Genomic DNA, 18,127 nt, shown 5'->3' with positions numbered 1-18,127 from the left:
ATGGTCATTATAATGAGAATCCAGTAACTGTCTCTGAACCTTTAGCACCCAAACCAACAAAACCAGAATATATAGATATGGACACATCCAAGATTAACGAAAAAATACCCAGAGCACACAAGACACAAACAGAAGTGGAAAATATTAAAATATTAGGGGAACAAAAAGATGAAGAATTCAAGCAAGTGGGCCAAAAATTGAGTCAAAGCCCTTTTTTCTTCTTTGGAGGCCAGGTGGCAAAGGCAATATTTTTCCAGTGGATTTTCTCAACTCTCCCCTTAATTTTGCCTCAAAACTCAGATGTGCTGACATATTACTGTCTCATCTCCCAAGAGGGACATTTAACTAAGGTGTCGTCCATCCAATTTCAAGCAGATGCTGAATATGATCACTTCTGCATTTATTTGAGAATAACATCTCACCCCTTGATACTTAAAGGGTTCGGGGGTGGAGGTTGTATTGCAGAAACTTTCCCACCCCCCCCCCAAAAGATGTATACTTTGACATTTAACCAAATTAACAAACATTAATTGCACATAAAAGCCACTTTGCTGAATTGCAATGAGCCATTTAACCCTATGGACCAATCCACCCGAGAGTTACGGGAGGAGAAGCAGAGTTGGCAATTCTCAAACATTAAGACACTCAGCTGCCTACACCCTAGCTCCTTCGAGGTCAGAGAAAGCTATGTTGCAGAAAAAGGACGTGAGTCCAAATTAGCAATTTGGCAGCATTCTTCAAAAAGAAAAATGTAACCTCAGGACTTTCCCAGTGCTCTCAATTCAGTCTGCCAGGACCTGTCGATGGATTGTAGACTTATTTGTACCCAGGGCAAAGCAGGTTGCTCCCCATAGTGTCCCCTTTCCTTAGCATATATATAAAAACTAAGGAAACTTTTTTTTCCATCTTCAATTCCTTTTTTTTGTGGTGGGGGGGCGCACGTCTCTCTCTGGCTAATTGCTGATTTTCTCTTAGCCCAAGGCTATGACACTTTCTGTCACATTACTTTTCTTGCCAGCAATTCCTCATCACAAAAATCATCTCTTCCTACTGTCTTCTCCAAGATGTGAGGAAATCGTCAGAATCCATCTCTAATTCGTCTCCCCTCTGAGACTGTGATTCTTGGAAACAGGTGACCTACAAACACAGCTTTATTTATCTTCCAGAGGGACAAGCTTTCCATCCCACGAGGGAGTGTGTGATCCATGTCTGTTTTATTCACCTTGTTATTTTCAGGGCTGGACTCCTCATAGAGCCATATTAGCTGCTCAGAAAAAGCTTAATGGATGAATAATGAATGGTTAGGTGACAGGATTTATTATTTATTTCTTCCAAAGATGTCTTCCAAAGCATAGTGGAGTCCAAAGAAATTATCAATGGCCACCAGACTCATCTTGCACACAGATGTTACCAAAGCATTCTGTGCTTGTCTTAATAGTAACTTTCGTTTTGGTTGTGCACACCCCAAAGTGCTGAAACAGAATGCAGGTCCACAGAACCCGGGACCTAAGAGGAGTAGTTGTTGGAGTCCCCATCTCTCTCACAGCTACTTGAGAAAAAGCATAGCAGGAAATGAACAGTCCATCAAAACATGGAAACGACTGTTAAGTTTTGTCTTACTTCCATCTTTTTCCTCCCTTAGAAAGCTTCAAACGCTGGGCATGAGGGTTCATATCTCCCACATTTTTTTGTCAATTTCTACTTCTATTTCTAATTATTTTGATTTTATATATTTTGAGTGTATTGTTTTGCCCACAGAGTTGTACAACTATTATATTAAATTCAGATAATTCCTGTGTGTATTCAAAATGAGACTGTGGCCGTTACTCTTTAATGCATCTTTATCTTAAATTCTACTTTGTCAAACCAGGCAAAGATGTCACAAAAAAAGAAAAATACAGGCCAGTATCACTGATGAATATAAATGCAAAAATCCTCAACAAAATACTAGCTAACAGAATCCAACAGCACATTAAAAAGATCATACACCATGATCAAGTGGGGTTTATCCCTGGGATGCAAGGATTCTTCACTATACGCAAAATCAGTCAATGTGATACATCATATTAACAAATTGAAGGATGAAAACCATATGATAATCTCAATAGATGCAGAAAAAGCTTTTGACAAAATTCAACATCCATTTATGATAAAAACTCTCCAAACGATGGGCATAGAAGGAAATTACCTCAGCATAATAAAAGCCATATATGAGAAACCAAAAGCCAACATCGTTCTAAATGGTGAAAAACTGCAAGCATTCCCTCTAAGAACAGGAACAAGACAAGTGTGCCCACTCTCACCATTATTACTCAACATAGTTTTGGAAGTTTTAGCCACAGCAATCAGAGAAGACAATGAAATAAAAGGAATCCAAATTGGAAAAGAAGAAGTAAAATTGTCACTCTTTGCAGATGATATAGTATACATAGAAAACCCTAAAGATTCTATCAGAAACCTGCTAGCACTAATCGATGAATTTAGTAAAATAGCAGGATACAAAATTAATGCACAGAAATCTCTTGCATTCTTATACACTAACAATGAAAGAGCAGAAAGAGAAATTAAGGAAACTCTCTCATTTACCATTGTAACAAAAAGAATAAAGACCTGTATGCAGAAAACTATAAGACACTGATGAAAGAAATCAAAGATGATACAAACAGATGGAGGGACATACCATATTCTTGGATTGGAAGAATCAACATTGTGAAAATGCCTGTACTATCCAAAGTAATTTACAGATTCAACACAATCCCTATCAAATTACCAACAGCATTTTTCACACAACTAGAACAAGAAATCTTACCATATGTATGGAAACGCAAAAGACCCTGAATAGCCAAAGCAATCCTGAGAAGGAAAGATGGAGTTGGTGGAATTAGGCTTCCTGACTTCAAACTATACTACAAGGCTACAGTGATCAAGACAGTATGGTACTGGCACAAAAACAGAAAGGAAGATCAATGGAGCAGTATAGAGAACCCAGAGGTAAACCCACACACGTATGGGTACCTTATCTTTGACAAAGGAGGCAAGAATATACAATGGAAAAAGACAGCCTCTTCAATAAGTGGTGCTGGGAAAATTGGATAGCTACATATAAAAGAATGAAATTAGAATACTTCCTAACACCATACACAAAAATAAACTCAAAATGGATTAAAGACCTAAATGTAAGCCTAGACATTATAAAACCCTTAGAGGAAAACATAGGCAGAACAACACTCTATGACATACATCAAAGCAAGATCCTTTTCGACCCACCTCCTAGAATCATGGAAATAAAATCAAGAATAAACAAATGGGACCTAATGAAACTTAAAAGCTTTTGCACAGCGAAAGAAACCATAAACAACACAAGAAGACAACCCTCAGAATGTGAGAAAATACTTGCCAATGAAGCAACGGACAAAGGATTAACCTCCAAAATATACAAGCAGCTCATGCAACTTAATACCAAAAAAGCAAATAACCCAATCCACAAATGGGCGGAAGACCTAAATAGACATTTCTCCAAAGAAGGCATACAGATGGCCAACAAACACATGAAAAGATACTCAACATCACTAATCATTACAGAAATGCAAGTCAAAGCCACAGTGAGGTATCACCTCACGCTGGTCAGAATGGCCATCATCAAAACATCTAGAAACAATAAATGTTGGAGAGGATGTGGAGAAAAGGGAACTCTCCTGCATTGGCAGTGGGAATGTAAGTTGGTACAGCCACTATAGAAAACAGTTTGGATATTCCTTAAAAAACTAAAAATGGAACTACCATATGACCCAGTAATCCCACTACTGGGCGTATACCCAGAGAAAACCATAATCCAAAAAGAAACATGTACCATAATGTTCATTGCAGCACTGTTTACAATAGCCAGGACATGGAAGCAACCTAAATGCCCATCAACACATGAATGGATAAAGAGGACGTGGCACATATATACAATGGAATATTACTCAGCCATAAAAAGGAATGAAATAGAGCTATATGTAATGAGGTAGATAGACCTAGAGACTGTCATACAGAGCGAGGTAAGCCAGAAAGAGAAAAACAAATACCGTATGCTAACTCATATATAAGGAATCGAAAAAAATGGTACTGATGAACCCAGTGACAGGGCAAGAATAAAGATGCAGATGTAGAGAATGGACTTGAGGACACGGGGTTGGGGCGGGGGATGAAGAGGAACCTGGGACGAAGTGAGAGAGTAGCATAGACATATATACACTATCAACTGTAAAATAGATAGCTAGTGGGAAGTTGCTGTATAACAAAGGGAGATCAATTAGATGATGGGTGATGCCTTAGAGGGCCAGAACAGGGAGTGTGGGAGGGAGTCATGGGAGGGAGGGGATATGGGGATATATGTATACATACAGCTGATTCACTTTGGTGTATCTCAAAAACTAGTACAAGAATGTAAAGCAATTGTATTCCAATAAAAAGCTTTAAAAAAAATTCTACTTTGTCTGCCTGACATTAACTTTCACCATTTTTCATTCATTTGGGATGCCTCCTATATACCTGTATAACACACACACACAAACACATACACACACAGATTGTGGGGAAATGTTAGTGGAAGATGCCTCTCATCCACCTCTGGATGGGATGTAGGTACACAGCAGACAATCACAAGTGAGTGAAAATTAATTTCCGGTAGACAAGGTAGAATTAAGAATAAAATGCAGTAAAGAGTAATAGCCACAGTCTCGTTTTATGTAGACAAAGGAATTATCTAAATTTAATATAACAGGCATGCAGCTCTATGGGCAAGATAAAAAAAAACAAACTCAAAGTATAAAATCAAAATAATTAGAAATGGAAGTAGACATTCTCAAAAAATATAGGGGATATGAACCCATCACCACTGGCATCGTCTACAGCCATAAATCCCACTGGGAAACAGACCAAGGACACTAACCAACTTCATATCTAACTAATCCCTCACCAAATAGCTAACTAACAGGAACAACATAAAGTAACACTCTTGGAAAGCTGAGGAAGATGAAAATTTAAGTAGGATATAGAATATTTTAATTAACATGTAAGATTAATGTTAAAGGTATGTAATAATTTTGTGCCTTATTAAAAAAGACCATTTTAAACGTCTTTAGCATAGCTACACAAATTGTTCAGCTAAATGAAGTTCCAAAAACACAAGTCCTCCAAGCTCCATTATTTAATCAGAACGTAATAATATTAAAAATGTAGAGCAAAAGATTAAAGCAAAACTTGCAGTTAGTTTGAGTAAGCACACCTTTAAATAAATCATGGGTCAGAGAAGATCAAAATTAAAATTTACACCTATGCTTATAAGGAAGTAGAGATTGTATAATATATAAAATGCCTGTACATGAAAAATAAACCCACATGAGATGTGTTAAATGCTATAGTCAGAAGCACATTCGTAGGTTAAATGTTTTACACATTTGTACGTATATGAGATATGTTTAAATATTAGGTATAGGAAAAATTTTAATTTTAAATGTTTAAATACATGTATATTTTGTTATATATATGTCATATGTGTGTATATATACATATATGTGTTACTGCTCTTCATTTAAATTGAAAAATAAAAGGGAAAATATAAGTAATGTTTCCTTAGTAAATTAAGAAACAGAAAAGCACAAAACTAATCAAAATGTCTAAGAGTTGTTACTTTGGTGTGGCAGGGCAGAAAATAAAATGACCTCTGAGAAGTCAAGTAATGGAGAAAAAAAAGAAGAAACATGAAAGCACAATGTATATATGAGAAGCAGGGCAGAGTTTTGAAAGAGAACACCATATGACATTCAACTAATTAATTTGAAAAATCACAGGGAAATGTTAAAACAGTTTCTAGGAGGCTATCAAAATTGATCCATTTGCCTGGATCAATAACTATTTACTTGAATAGAATTCTTTTTTAAAGTTTCATACCACCACTTATGTAAAACGGCCTCAGGTCCAGAGGATTTAATATGCAAGTAATTTCAAAGATTAACTAATTTTCACAATATGTAATCTTATCCAGAACATTGAAAAGCTAGACAATTTCCAATGTAAGTCAAAATGATTCTGTAACTGAGTTGAAATACTTCAAACCACAAACTGCAATTCTCCCTTATATTGGAATATAAATGTAAAAATTCTAAGTAATACATTATCAAATTGAATCCAGCAATGTATTTCAATAATACCACACGCTAAGAAGAGCCCAGTACCATCATAAAAGTATCATTCAATAATAGAGTCTATTAATAGATCTACCCTTATCAATCTGTCAAAGAAGTTTTTTTATCTCAAAGAAAGTAAAAGAGATTTAATAAAATTAAGCATCAAATGCTGCTAGCATTTTACCTAAATACTTTCTAAATGCCATAATAATATCCACCTGTAATGGGTTGAATAGTGTCCCCCCAAAAGTTCATGTTCCCCCAGAACATCAGAACGTGACCTTATTTGGATAAAGGGTATTTGCAGATGTAACTAAGGTAAGAATGGAGATGAGATTGTACTGGATTAAGGTGGGCCCTAAATCCAATGAGGGTGTCCTTATAAGAAACAAAAGTGGACACACAGAGACATAGAGAAGAAGGTGATGTGAAGACGGAGGCAGAGATTGGAGTGATGCATCCGCAGGAGGAGGAACCCCAAGGAATGCTTGCAACCAGCAAAAGCTGGAAAGAGGCATGGGGCAGTTTCACTCTCAGAGTCCCCAGAAGGAATCAAGCCTGCCAATGCCTTGATTTGGAACTTCCGGCCTCTGGAACTGTGACAGAATAAATTTCTGTTGTTTTAAGCCTCCCAATATGTGGTATTTTCTTAGGGCAGCCCTAGGAAACAAATAGACCATCTTAACCCACAAGCCAACATCACCCTTACACCAAAATCATCCTCATTAAATTCAGCAACAAGACAATAATTCCTGAAGGATAATAATAATTGAGTGCAGCCTGCTGAAGAGAAGGCTCTTAAACATAGCAACCTCTGAATCTCTTTAACCAGCTTGTGCAGTGCCTGAGCTGACACTTTGCAAACCAGGAGAGAGAAGGACAGTTACTGGGGAGGTGTTTGATGACTGTCCCTGCATTTATTCCTATGACCATTTCTTCTGCAGGTGACAGACATCTGCTTAAATTCTTGAATCCTGCTGTTCCCACTTCTTGTGTAATCCTGCGCAAGGCACTTAGCTTTCTTGAGCTGCCTTTCTCTAATCTATAAGATAGAGATAATATACATATATATTTTGCTACAGGAAAGATGAAGATAAAATAAGAATGGATCAAAAAGACACTTAGCTCAAAACCTGGCACATAGTAGGTACTCAGTGAATGTTGGTTTCTTTCCCTTCTGAAATATTGACATATCAGGGGTGAGCCTTAGAGACGAGAATTATATTTGGTCAATTATGTTATTCATATTCTCTCAACTGTGGTAAAATTATAGATTTAAAAATCTCCTCTTAGATCAATTTCTCTAAGTCGACTGAATTGCAGACAGGTAAATCACATACTGAAGCAAGAGGGAAGAAAGAATGTTGTAGGTGGGAGTGTATATATTTTTTAATTGGCCCACAAGGAAGAATCACTGAAATGTAATGTTTCATCATCACTTTCTGATAAAGACAGTGGTGGCCAAGTGGTCTAAACCCATACACACCAATGGGGGAAACTGAGCTTTATGTACCAAGAGCAGTTGATTTCACAGGTTGTTTAATGCACAGACAGTTTTTAATTTAATATTTTCCCAGAGGCCTTTAAAAGTATCGGGTGCATTTTGCAAAGTCCAATAAATACTCGTCATTTTATATAGAGCCATCATTTTTTGTTTGTTTGTGGGTTCCCCCTCCCCCCAAACACAAATCAAGTGAAATATTTAAGGTCTGAGCCAAGCGCCCAGGAGCGTATTAAAAACGAGTCCAAATGAATTTGCTGGCAAATGCTGGGAGTATGGAAATGAGGCAAAATTTAAGAATCCCCAAGTGGGCTGGAGAAGGACTGCTACGCAGGATGCCCTCTGGGTTACGCTAGGACTAGAAACCTGAGTAGCTGAGAATTAGCCCAGAGCGATGTGCAGGGGCAGGGAGGGGCCAGAGAGAGGTGCCTCTAAGGTCAAAGGGCAGGGAGCATGGAAGATCTAGCATATGGAAACCACGAGGGAGGGGATGCTACCCTAACCCTTGCCCACCTCCAACACACATACAACAGACACGCTCCAAGTCAGTCATCGGATAGCCAAAGGATATCCAGTTAAAACTAACCTCCTAGCATGGTCCCTCCCTACACTCTCCAACCAAGTCTAACATATTTATTTATACTGCCCAAATCACCCAGTTCCATCAATCCTATTTTTTTAAAACATCACTAGAATCACTTCTGTCACTTATTCGGCAAATACCTAGTCACTGAGTGTCCACTGAAACCTTCTGGGGCCTGGGACAAACGATGAGATAAAATTGGCATAGTCACTCCTTCACTTAACTTGGTGTTTAACCAGGAGATCTGCTCCTCTGTTCTGTTTCTCACACCCTTGACTCAGAACACGTTCCTCCCATGAGCCATTCCAATCTCCACACTCCAGCCTCAGGAGACGTCAATCCCATCACATAACTCAACTTAGAAATCCAGACTGGCTCCTTATCACCTATAGAACAAAGCCCCAACTCCTCAGTAAGATGTAGAAGGGGCTGGCATGGATTTTCACATCTTCCCTCCAGCCTTATCTGTAGGCTCTGCTCCTGCTTGAATTTTATGTTTTAGCAACTCCAAGGGATTGTTACTTTCCCAAGACACTATGTTGGATCACACTCCTTCGCCTTGGAGCTTCCACCCAATATTTTACATTAGGCAAGACTGTGGTATCTCCTCAAATTTCTACCTGTTTTATGGACCCTCTGTCTAGTTGATCTTACATATTGTACACTCTACAAATGATGTTCTAACAGACTGCACCCATCAAAATGCAATCTACATATCACAAAGTGTATGCTTCAGTTAGGTGAGTATTTACTGAAACCTAACTCGAGGCAGATTCTGCTTACTTTGGGGGCTACAGAGATGAATAAGACATGACCCTACATCCCAAGGATTTCACCATCTAGTTCAAGGGACATAAATAAGAAGATGAGGGCAGTGCTGGGTGATTAACTAAATAATACATTATATCATAAAATTAAAATTATGTGTTTCATAGGAATGAGTAGTTGCTTTTGATTTAGGAGTAAGAGAAGCCTTCATAGAATAGCTGATTCCTGAATAAGGCATCTATAGATTACGGTAGACAGAATAATGGCCCCCAGAGATACCTCCTAATCCCTAGAACCTGTGAATATGTTTACCCTGCTTTGCAGATGTGATTAAGGATGCTAGATGGGGAGATTACTCAGGATTATCCAGATGGGCCCAATATAATCAAAAGGGTCCTTATAAGAGGGAGGAAGAAGGGTCAGAGTCAGAAAGAGAGGTTTGAAGATGCTACATTGCTGGCTTTGACGATGGAGGGAGGAGCCATGAACCAAGGAATGCAGGTGGCTTTTAGAAACTGGAAAAAGACAAGGAAATAGTTTCTCCCCTAGAGCCTCCAGAAGGAATGCAGCCCTGCAATAGCTTGATTTTAACTCAGTGAAACCCATTTTGGGCTCCTGACCCCCAGAAATGTTAAAAGAATACTTTTGTGTCCTTTTAAGCCATTAAAGCTGTGGCAATTTATTATAGCAATGATAGGAAACTAATATACAGACATACAGGAGTTTAGTGAGAATTCATCAGAGGAAGCACATGTGCAAAGCAAGGATCCTAGACCACTCTGCGGCCTAAGAAAGACTCAGCAGAGTCATTGGCGAGCCCTCAAGCCAAAGTTACCAGGCACAGGAATACTGTGCCTCTGGACTGTGCCTGCCACGCTCAGTCATCAGCCGGGAGATGCCCGTGGGAAGAGTGGCCTCGGCACAAGCACATGGAGAGGTTCAGAGCACAGCAGGTGGGTTTCGGTCCGTCCCTCTCCCTGGAGCTGGGGGGCTGTGGGGTAGATTCTTGGGGACCACCACAGTGATTGTCTGTGCTGCTGCCATTGCACCTTGTGGAGTCCCCCACCACCCCAGCTGCTCAAGGTGAACCAGCCCTCCCTGGGGGCTCTCAGGCTACTGGGATGAGACAGGCCGTACCTTCTTCTCTGCCAACACACCTGGGATGGTGAGAATGGCCACTTCTATTCTATTCTGGGCTAGAAATCCTCTTTTCCCTCTCCATCTTGCTTTAGCTTTTCTCATACCTGGCAGGTAAGCCTGTGTGTTCTCTGTGTAAATAACCCATTCAGTTTGAGGAAAAGAAACACCTTTAGGTCTTCCTTAAGAGTTAGGAAATTAGTCTTTGATTAGATTACACTGTCCTGCTCCGTGGTTCATCTCAGTCTTCCCCAGCTCTTTGAAGCTGGAGCTCCTGCTGCCTCCTCGCCCCGCGGGGCCCATCCCGGCCATGTATGGTATCAGACAGGCCTTGGGGCTCAATCACTGAACTGGGCACCTGTTGTTTTTCACTGCTCCATGTCCATTCTCTTTGCTTCCAGTAACTGCACACTTCCTTCCTTCAGGGAACATGTTCTATGGGGTTTGGGTGAATGGGATTGGGCCATGACTCCCATAAAAGAATGAATTGAGCAAGTACTCCAGCCTGACCATCACTTCACTCCATTCTCCTAGCTGAAGTAATGGGCTCAGGATGGTCCAGAAATAGAACCCAGATCTATCTGATGCTGCAGCCCCACATCAAACTAAAATAAGATACGTAAAGAGCATGGCACAAAATAAATTCTCTCCATAAATTCTCTCCAGTTGTAATTTCCCTACCTTCCCTTTATCTATCCTCTTTTTGATAGAGTTAGATCTCCTGATGTAAATACCCATCCAATCTGCCATGGGAATTCACCTTTTGCCCTCCAGATTCGTGTTCCTGGGCCAGAATCACCCTCGACTTGCTCCATTACTTGGATAGAGCATTCTGGTTTGCTTGGCTGAAACTTCTCAGACCAATGGTGAGGACATTCAGTCCCTTCTTGGCCCAGACCCTGTTCTGGCCTCTTTCTCGTCTTCCCCAGGGCCCACAGGAGATCCTAGCAAGCCACTGCCCTCACCTACAACAAAATTGTTTCTACCACAGGCTGCTAAGTGCAGCCACTCAGCACCTTGAGTATTATTTATCCAGGACAAACAGCAAAGGCAGCCTTTAGGCAGAATCTGTTATGCAAACTGTGTTTAGGAAATATCACTTTTGTGGCCTCTGTGCTACATGGGGAACACGTGACCAGCCACCTCCCACATGACGATGGAAACCAGAAGGCCTTTGGAGGCAATGCTATTACATGTGGAAAAGTAAAAGTTGCTAAAATTAGTCATGAAAGATCCAACTGTCTTTTGTTATTGAATCTGAGGCATGTATACATGCAGTGGGAATAAAATTATTAAAAACATTTTTTTCACTATTTATATATGTCTTATCATCTGGTTTGGCTCTTCAGGGAGAAATGGGAGGAGGAGCCAATTATGTCCTTATGGGAGGGAAGGGGCTGAGGAAAGCGGCCCTGGGTTAAAGACCACACCTGCTGTTGCCTCCAATGAGGTCTGGGCTGGGGGCCTCCAGATGTGTCTGATGGGCCCACAGCTTCTGTCCATCTGTGATATCAAGAGGACAGTTGACAAGTTTCCTTGAGAATACTTAGTGACAGGAAGGAAATACAGCCTCTAAGTGATCTGTTTTCAGAGGGTTATTTTTTTCATAAATGAAATTTCATCATTCTATCAGTTTCTGTTAGATGGGACACTGGGCTTGTTATCACACCTGGATTTGAGTCTCGCTTCTGCCTCTTACTAGCTTTGTGATCTTAGGCAATTTTCCTAACCTCCGAGTCCTAGAATCTTCAGCTTTAAAGTGGGTACCATAAGTGTGTAGGGTTGTTGTGAAGGTGAGGGGGTATTGCATGTAAAACGCTCAGTGTGACACCTGACCTGCTGTGGGAGCTCTGATGGTGGTACAGGGAGAGATGATGATGGCCATTCTTTACCTGTGTAGGAGGAGTTCAATCAAATGTCCCTGGTTAGGCCTTTAGGACAGTGACCACCTAGACCCAAGAGGGAGCACCAGAAAGCTCTCTGGTGTCAGAGCAGGTCATGAGAAAAAAATCGATTTCCCGGGCAATGGTGACAAACAGTAATAGGTGACCCTCTGAAGAGTCAGTGGCTCTCTTTAGTTTGATCAGCAGGTGAAAGTTCAGCCACTGACACCAAGTCCTGCAAATGCTCCTCTCTCTTGTGACTGCAGATTCAGATGGGTGATCTCTGGAGATGAGGCTCTCAGGAGACCTCGGGTTCTTCCTATTTGGGGTGAGACCAGAAATACCCCAGGTGAAAGCCGCCTCCTAGCAGGACATCCCCAGAGCTGGCCATGAGTGGGGATTAGAAAAGGAAGGCAGAGGCAAGTGAGACCAATAGTGTAGAAGTCGGGTGAACTCCTTTAAAGTTCAAACATTTAATTTTGTCCTGATTTTGTTTGAGGCTAAGGGGTCGAGGCATTTCTTATTTTATCCAAATCAGCTCAGCAGCCTCCAGAGAGAACACAATGGCACTACTGTAATATTTCCAAAGCCCTCGACTAAATGTCTTTACTCTGCCCTGAGACACCTAAAATGCCACTACAAGTGAGAACCTTACACAGCTTAAAATAAGAGTATTATCCAGGATTCAACAATAAACATGTGGAGTGGGAGATTTCAGCATCATGTGATGCATAATGAAAAGCTCTGGCCCTTTTCAGTTGTTTTATGGGAAAATTGGGTTTGATTTGTTGTGAAAGTTTCCTTGGGACCCAGGACTCAGTCCAAGAGCCATTTTGACAGAAAGGTTCCATCTCAAAAGATTGCTTCGAGGTTGTGTTCATATCACACTGGACTCTGCCCTGCTCAGGGGTTCATATGGGTAGTCACAGCCCAAATTTCTCTATATAAGTACTTTCTCATATTTCATGAAATGAGGGTAAAGACTAGAAAAGCCTCTCAAACTCTCCGAAGGCTTTCCACCTGGGATAAGGGTCCAGTTGAAACTGCATGGAGATTTGAAGGATGAGAGGGTGTTAACTAGGAAAAGGAGGGGTGTGTGTTCCAGGAAAGAGGATATTTAAGAACCCAGGGGAAAGGCTAGAGCCAAATTGTACCGGTTTGCCAGAGCCAGCACATAGCTCTTCCCAACTCCACATTCAGTAACATCACATATGAAGCTTGAAATTAGCTTTGGTGGGAGTATTTACACCACAGATATTAGCAGATGCTACTGATCAGAGCTTTTTTAAAACTTATTTAAAGATAAGGACATCATATTTCTGGTACTCTTGTTGCTAGCAGTCTACCTGGCAGATTATAGAAGCTCACTAAATGTGACTTTTCTGGAAAGCAAGTTGGAGGTATCAATAGTTACAGAACTCAGTCACCAACTTTCCCAACCCACCATCTAACCTACAGGATGGTTGAGAATCAGCATGAAGGAACAGAGCAAAAACTGAGGCGAGAGCCCAAACATCTCCTGCTTGGTTCTCAGGGAGGCAGGTTCCCATCAACCTTGAGCAGCAGCACTTCCACTCACTGAGACATGGGCAATCAAACATCTGAATCTCACTTTCTTCACACCTTTGACAACTATTCTCAGTTATAACCTTCAGTAGAAAGCATTGCTATGGTTCGTACTGGGTTTTTCTTGACCCGATGCCATCTAGGGATTCACAAGGACTCAGTAAGTGACTGGTTTGTCTACCTGCATTAGAGGAAGAGGAAGGAATTGATGTCCAGCTTTTTCTACAAAAGTGATAATATATGTGGATATACATTATTAACATGGGCTTAATTTTAAGGGTGGGAGTTCTGGAGTCGGTAATATTTAGATTCAGATCTTGACTCTATCACTATTTATAGTTACAGGGACAGATTGTTTATTTTCTCCTTATCTACAAGGATTCTGATACCACCTACCTCCTAAAATTGTGATGAAGATTTAATGAGATAATGCAAGTATAATCCCTGGCATATAGCCTACTATGTAATAAGTTTCCCATAAACAGTAGTCAAAGGTTTTAAAAAACTAAGAGACATGTAGGCGATCTAGAGATTACTTAGTCAAACATCCCTCACTGAAGAGCTACCACTTATGGGAAACTATGTGCCAGCTTGCTTTCTAGAAGCTTGTTATTTATTACTTGCAGTTCTTACGGAGCCTTACGAGCTACATATCATTATGTCCATTTTCCTAATGATGGACCCGAGGGTGAGTGAGCTTAAGTGGCTTGCTTAAGGCCACAGTTAATACATAACTGAACCAGAATTTTAATCTAGTTTTCCTGTTTTCAAAACCTATGATACTCTCTATATTATGCTGCCTCAACAGGTAAGAAAGTCCAGGGAAAAGCCTTTTTTAAAATTTCTAATTTGTCCAAGATAAAATAATAATAATAATAATAATAATAATAATAATAATAACCCAACTACAGTTCAAGTCTTTGAATCCTACTCTGGTATAGTTTGCATCAGCTCTCAATGTCTCACCCAGCACCACACAAATAGATTTAAATCAGCTCTATTCAGGACACTAGTAGGTCAAAATAAACTACGTGTTATGCGTTGGCCAATGATGGAATTTGAATACTCCTGCTCATAAGTGGAAACAGAGGACATTAAATACCTTTTGTTACCCAAGGGTATGAATTACAACTTTGGTTTTTTTCCCCATTAATCCCACATTTCTAAGCTTACCAGCATTGCTTCTAGCCCACTTACCTGGTGGATTTGTGACTCAGTTTCCACATGTGGAAAGAGGAACCGTAATACTTCACAATGCCACTGTGAGATTAAGTAATCTGAAATCACTAGGTATAATTCTGTACACAAAATGGGTGCCCACACACATTTAGTTTCCTTCCTTCCTCCAGAAATACAACTTTATCATATAGCTGCATCCTAATCTCAGCATTGGGGAGGAGATGATAGCCTATAGGATATGCCCTGAACCGTGGGTAACCCCAGCCCTTGTTCATGCCAGAAGACATTCCCCTATCAGGACTCTCCCTCAATGATGGGTGGTGATGACAAGGATCAAAGTGCAGTCTTGGGACATTCAGCAAACATTAACCACTTCATGGGTGACTATTTCACATCAGGCTCTATTGTATGCCAATCAATCGCTCACACATGACCGTGAGTGAGGGCAGGCTAGTAAGGACAGTCACGAGTGACGGATGAGCACCACACTCAGGGGTCTTCGGAAATGAGTCAAGTGTAGAAGGCAGGAGGACCAGGTCAGGCATCTCCATTCTGTGACGAGTCTGTGGTTCACATCACTGCTTTTGGAAAAATGTATTTGGAGAATGAGGACCACATTCCAGTCCACCTCTGCTGGTAAACAGCTGTGGACCCTGGAGTGAGTCACTACGCAGGTCACATTTATGAACAAGGAGGGTGACATGGTTGGAAAGACCTGGATTTGGATTCCAGGAGGTGCACTCCCCAGCTGTGTGGCCTCGACCTCACTGGCTGGCTTTACAATCCACTGACACTCTGAATGTTATACCCACAGTAGAACTGTACATACTTGAATGTTTATGATTGTGTTTCATTTGGTTGGTTTGCCAAGAAAAATCATTTGGTCTGACCTCTGTATTTGTTTTCTATTGCTGCTGTGACAAATTACCACAAACTTAACACAACTCAAGCTTAGTGACTTAAAAACCAATGACTTATGGCTCTTGAGGTCAAAGTCCAAAATGGGTCTGTCTTACTGGACTAAAATTGCAGTGTTAGCAGAACCGGGTTCCTCCAGGAGGCTCTAAGAGAGAATCAATTCCCTTGCCTTTTCCAGCTTCTACAGGCTGCCTGCATTCCTTGGCTCTGACCTCTTGTCCCATCTTCAAAATTCATCACTCTGGCCTTTCTTTGTCCTCCTGTCTCTGTCTCTGGCTTTTGTGTTGCACTGGACCCTTTCAATGATATTTGGCCTTTCCACATAATCTAAAATAATCTCCCATCTCAAGGTCCTTACCTTAATCATATCTGCAGAGTCCCTTTCACCATGGAAGGTAACACATTCACAAGTCCTGAAATTACAATGTGGACACCTAAAAATTTGGGGGAGGGGGGGATGGGGGAGATTTACTCTGTCTACCACATCATTTTACACTCAGATTAGAGTTACATGGCAGTCATCTAGGAGAAAGAGTTAAGCCTCCACTGGCAAGCTACTTTGATAATAACGAGGAAATGGAAGGGAAAAGAAGTTGGTATCAAAGGAAATTATCGTGTAGCTGGACTAACTTAAGTAGATTGAACCAAGCTGTGCTCAGTTTCCATCTGTGAAGTGAGGATTATAACACTACTACCAATCACATAGATTTAACATGAGATAATATTCATGAAGTATTTAGTAAATACAGTGTCCAGCACACTGTGGAGATACTAGGAATTCTCATCCTGACGTCCTACCTTCTTCATGATTACTGTGCCATTTACACAGGAATTAAAGAGCAAGTTGTTGAGTGCTCAGGGCTAAGTATCAGGGTGACTTTCTGATACAGAACGACACCTCCAATTACCTCTCAGAGCAGACCTTGCAGACTTCTCCTGCCAGACTTCATCAAACTCTTTTAGGTGTTAAAAGTAGTAAGTAACATGGAAAGCAATTTAGAGTCCACAAGACATTTTCTCCCTTTATCTTCACCACAACTCTCTACCCAGAGGTGTTATTTATCTCTACCCAGAGAAGGAGACTAAGGGTCAGAGTGGTTAAGCCCAAAGTCACAGAGCTGAGAAGTGGGAAGCCAGGCTCTAGTCCCACTTTTCCAACTCCAACCTCATGCCTTTCTGCCATGCCATGCTGTCTCCTTTCTCGTGTTTTGTCATATTCATGTATTATGAGAAAACAAGGTTAAAAGAATCCAACAAAAATTAACAGGTGACTCAACTTCAAAACAGCTGGGAATCACATAGATGAAATGACTGATCATTTTTTTTGTTTCTTATTTTTATTTTGGTTTTTTTTTTTTTTTTTGGCTGTGTTGGATCTTTGTTGCTGAGTGAGGGCATTCTCTAGTTGTGGTGAGTGGGAGCTACTCTTTGTTGCAGTGCATGGGCTTCTCATTGCGGTGGCTTCTCTTATTGCGGAGCACAGGCTCTAGGCAACCGGGCTTCAGTAGTTGTGGCTCAAGGGCTCTAGAGCACAGGCTCAGTAGTTGTGGCACACAGGCTTAGTTGTTCTGAGGCATGTGGGATCTTCCCGGACCATGGATTGAACCTGTGTCCCCTGCATTGGTAGGGGGATTCTCAACCACAATGCCACCAGGGAGGTCCCTGATCATTATTTTTATTGCTGAAATTTTCTTCTATGTTCCTTTGGCTGAAAATACTGGAATTGGAGTAATCTGGGTTTGAGTCCTGGTTCTGACATCTGGAACTCACTAATATTCTGCAAGTCACCTAACCTGAGTCTCGGTGCCAGCTCCTCCTCCAGGAAAGCCCTGCATTACTGTCCTTTGGGCATAAATGTAAAAGTGAAAGCAATTGTTGCCTGACAGGTTAGTGGGGTCAGACTATACTTATGGACATGTTCCAAGGAAGGCTTGATTGGATTAATCCTTCTAGAACACTTGCAATTAAGTGGAAACAGTGAGAGAGGCTAACTGACAGGGGAGCCGGCTTGCCTCCCATCAGTCTCACCGGAATTTTCTAGAGGCACTTATTTGGGGAGATAAATATTTAGGTTTCAAGAAATCAAGCTCAATTTCTCTGTGTCCTTCTCACTTCAGCTGAATATGAAAAGAGTTACAATTTGGAAGGTACATCATAAATCCAGTGACAGCTATTCTGGAACTGATTGGAGACACTTTCAAACCTAATTAAAGTGGTTTCCCTTTTTGAATTTGCTCCAGGTATGCATTTATTGCCTGGGCTAGAAACTAATTTGTAGCAAGATTTGGGATCTGGGCCCTTATACTGGGAAGTTTGTTATATGTGATTAAACTAAACCATTTAGTTTAATACCAGAGAAGTAATTTGAAATAAAAGAAATTGCATTCCATATTCAAGAAGTAAAATACCTTTCTAAGTGCAA

This window comes from Hippopotamus amphibius, chromosome 16 (assembly GCF_030028045.1).
Source record: "Hippopotamus amphibius kiboko isolate mHipAmp2 chromosome 16, mHipAmp2.hap2, whole genome shotgun sequence".
Lineage (NCBI taxonomy): Eukaryota > Metazoa > Chordata > Mammalia > Artiodactyla > Hippopotamidae > Hippopotamus > Hippopotamus amphibius.
Note: the sequence above shows the minus strand (reverse complement) of the source record.